Raw genomic sequence first — 4,420 nt, 5'->3', positions numbered from 1 at the left:
CCCTTGAGTCATTTAACACTGATTGGCCAATCCTTATTCTCTGAAACACTTTATCTGCTTCCATTACCACACTCCTCTCTCTTTTTTTTAAATAAAAGGTATCATATTTATTACTGAGCCAACCTACTAGTACAGAAGCATAGAAACAAAAAGAAGAATTATTTTCTCAATAAGGCTTGTCCAGCTGTCCAAATAGTGGTGATGTTTTCAGCTTGATGTGGAAAGATGCTAGTGACCTTGATAAAATATAAATATGGTGCCACCTCATGTGCGATTCCTTATAGACCCCACTTGTTTCTTCTCCAATGTCTCCTTTTGGAGTTGTAACTGATTTTATTACGAGTTTTCATCCAAATCCATGGCAGAATGGGACAACTCTGCTTTTGTTCCTTGGCTAGAAATCACTTGTTTCTGAAAGTCTTGTGAAAAGACACAGCAAAGGATGGAGTCAACCCTCTTTATTTTTCCTGCTCGTCTGGCTGCAATTTATGAATCTCCTTTGTAGTCTTTTTTTATTGAACATTAAGCAATGTTCTTCAGAATTCAGTCTTTTCTTTCTTTAACACTGCATACTTAGGGGCTCTATTTTCTTATTGAATCTCATGGTTCTATTTTTTAGCTATATTGTTGATGACTCTGAAGTCCTTATATCAAGCCCAGAGCTCACTCCTGGTTTTGGCCAATGTATTCAACTGCCAACTGAGCACCTCCATGTGGATGTCCATCAAGCACCTTAGATACAGAATATACCAAAGTGAAATCGTCTACCCACCCCCACACCTGCACCTTCTCATTCCTATCACCCAGAGATGGGTAACCAGCCATCCCTATTTGCCCAAGATGCTTCCAGTTGACACCTGTTGTCCTTGCATGAAAACTTCATCTGGGTACCACTTTATGTAAATATGCTTTTTAAAGAGGAGGATAAAAAGAATACTTTTTCTCACAAGAATTTTTAGAACACAACATATACCTTGCAACATGCTAGAGAAAATTAAAAATAACACAAAAGTTAAAAATAAAAGTCTGAAAATAAAGGAAGCAACCCGGAGGTATTAAGAAAATGGTAAAATAAGACAACAGAAGAGAGATTCAGCACATAGCCTAAATATAAATAGTGTAAACTTCCCTAAATTAAAAGGCAGAGACAGAAAGTTGGGTCAGAAAAGAAATAAAGTTAATTTCTGTTCACCCACTATAATGTGACACAGAAAATAAGCAATCAGAAGAGAGGCAAAGATAAGCAAACAAATGCAACAGAGAGAAATTGGGCTGATAGAAAAAACTACATTCAGAGAGAAAGGAAACAAAATAATAAATATGGTCTTTCAATCTTTGATCAGGAGTATCATCTCCAACAAAAATAAAATTATAGTTTTGTATGTGTCAGACAACTCAGCCACAGATATAAGAAAAAAAGGTAATAAAGAAGAAACTGAAAAGGACAAATGTGAAGGGAGAATTTAACACAACTCTCCCGGTATTCTGGGATATTTCCTGAATCTATAGAATAGACATGTTTTTTTGTTTGTTTATTTTTAATTATTCTTTCCAAAATGTGCTTTAGGAGATTATTCCTGCCCAGCATCATATGATACATGCTATCTTTAGGTAGCAAGTCTACTATGGAGAAACTACCAATAAATACATTTCATGGTTAAAAAAAAATCTGACCCAAATTGGANACTTCCATTCTCTCCCTAATGCCAGCATAGCAGGGAGTGGGAGGTGTCTGTAAAAATAGAATGAACTGACCAGATCCCCCTGAACTTGCCCGATGTGGGGCTCCTATCGCTAATTCATTCTGATACATCCCCCTGTACACAGCCAGTACTAGTGGGAACTGCTTCATGAATCAGGTTTGAATTATGGCCTCTGTACATACCTCAGAAAAACGTTAATCAGAGACTGATATGGCTTTGTTCAAGGCTGGCTTACGGGGTTATTTTTTCCTCGTAGATATTTACATAACTTCTATGTTGTTTCTAGTGCTGCCACAGCTGCCCTGGTGCTCCTGAGATGGCGTTAGTTCAAATCCGGCTTCTGCCACTTGACCACCTTGGCATTTTATCAGTCGATGTGGAAGCTCAGAGCCTCTGACTCCTAGTTTTAGGTGAAGATATTTTATCCCTGCTCTCTTGTCACATGTGTGGCTCTGCAGGTATCAGGAGCCATGCATGGGGACTAGGCAGCCCGGTAATTACATTGTTTATTTACTAGTTTCACACAAAACCAAACCAACCCCAGACACGCCACCAAGCAGCCTTTAAGGAAATGTAGTCCAAAAAGCTTCACTGAAACCATTTATTTATTGACACTCAGACATTTAATCATTCTTCTGAGCAAGAAACGCTTAGCCCCAACAAGGAAAAAATCCAACCTTTCAAACACCTGACCTTTGTCAAAGGTTTATTGAGAAAGAAAAGCCACAAAAGAGCTGGAGGTGCCAAATCCAGGCAGCCTTTGTCACACCCCATTGCCAGGTGACAGTATCATATGGCATCGGATATGAACTTAAGAAAAAAAAGAACAGGAACCAGGTTCCTCCCTCTATAGAAATTGGATTAAAGTTACTGTTCCTTTGTATGGCTTATAGTATGATCATCTTTCTTAAATAAATTTCTCTTCTCTCAGTTCGGCTCACAACCGCCCAGACATACACACAACACACACACTGTCCCATAGCATCATAACCTATTTGAATAATGCATTTTGCTAATACATTATCTGTCACAGACATTATTTTCCTCTTGGACATCTGTTTGTCCTGGCAGTATGGAAGTTCTGAAGATGTGACTCAACCTAGAGCTTTTTGTTAAACAATAAAGAAAGCTGTTAATTTCTATGTGAGGATAATAACGTATAATTAGTTGTAGTGCCTGAGACAGCCCCAATGATCCAGAGATGGTGGTGGCACAGTGGTAGTGATCAATAGTTGTTATTACCAGAATGCAGATGGTATGTATGACATTTTAAGATCCATTTGTTAAAATATGGCAAGAACCATAAGAAATGCTTTCCTTGAAAGTAGCTTTGCCCAAAGGTTAATGAAATCTTTCAAAAAGGCAAAAAGACATTCCTACATACCCTCACATTTTTTAGTATGAAAATTTTTAAGCTACAGAAAAGTTGAAAGAATTGCACATGAACCACACTCACCATCTAGAATCTACAATTAATATTTTGTATCTTTATCACATATCTAACCACCTCACTATTCATCAAACCAAACTAACTGCATCTCAAAGTATGTTGCAGGCTTCAGCTCATTTCAAACTGTGAATTTTTTTTTTATTTATGGTTCTCTTCTTGCTTTCCTTTTCCCCCACCCTCTCCCCTTTCTTTGGTATAATTTACATAGTGAAATGCACAAATCTAAGTGTATAATTAGGTGAGTTTTGGCAACTACATACAATTGAGTACCCCAACTCCCCATCAAGGTATATAAAGAATATTATCACCCCAGGAAAGTCCCCATGCCCCTTTGCAATCAATTCTTGTCCTCACCCCCAGTCGTGTTAGTCACTATTCTGATTTTCTTTTAACCATCGATGAGCCTGTTCAGAACTTCATATAAATGAGCCATACAGTCTGTAAGTATGTTCTCTTTTGTGTAAGGCTTCTTGGACGCAGCATGTTTTTGAGTTTCATCTATGTTGTTTCATGTGCCAATAGTTCATTCTTTGTTGTTGCTCAGTAGTGTTTCCTTGTAAGACTATACCACAGTGTATTATACTGTTGATGGACACTTGGGCTATTTCCAGTTTGAGGCTCTTATAAGTAAAGCTGCTATAAACACTCTTGGGCGAATCTTTATGTGGATACATATTTTCATTTCTGTTGGGTAAATATCTAGGAATCAGATTGCTGTGTCATAGGGTTGCTCTGTATTTTTCACATTCATGCTTGCTGGGCTCAGATTTTCTTGGAGCAGTAACCCCCAAATCTATTCAAGTTCAGAATATATTTTTCCCCATACAATAGCAGAACAAGGGGCAATAACAGTTTTTTTGGGGTTTTTTTTAGGTTCTAAATGTTCTAATGATGTTCTGCTTGAAGACAGCATAGGGTTGATGGGAAAAACAGCACTTTAGACATTGTAGTTAACTCCAGCTTATCTCATTTGTAAAGCAGCCCCTGCTTTAATAAATACTGTTGATGATAGACTGTCCATCATTTGCCTATTATTCATCATGTATGTTGAGCAGAAAAGAAACAAATTGAGACCCTCTTCTCTTATCCATGGGTCACTCTATCGTTGTTAATTTCAGCTGGTCCCTCAACATTGCTCAACTACATGTTTCTTTTGTCACTTCTTTTCCATCCTCTATTGTATCGATTTTAAGCTCTCTTTCCTCTAATCAGACCTCAGACCTAATCACCTTTTGCCCCTCACTCTTAGTACTACTTCACAGCAGTG

General features: G+C 37.8%; 1 pseudogene; it reads right to left on the bottom strand.

Annotated features, from left to right (window-relative positions):
* Nucleotides 1-278: 278 nt before the first annotated feature.
* LOC109379448 (60S ribosomal protein L39 pseudogene) lies at nucleotides 279-725 on the bottom strand (annotated as a pseudogene).
* Between the last annotated feature and the right edge of the window lie 3,695 nt (nucleotides 726-4,420).

This window comes from Hipposideros armiger, unplaced genomic scaffold (assembly GCF_001890085.2).
Source record: "Hipposideros armiger isolate ML-2016 unplaced genomic scaffold, ASM189008v1 scaffold_26, whole genome shotgun sequence".
Classification (NCBI taxonomy): Eukaryota; Metazoa; Chordata; class Mammalia; order Chiroptera; family Hipposideridae; genus Hipposideros; species Hipposideros armiger.
This window is presented reverse-complemented; position numbering and strand designations above follow the sequence as displayed.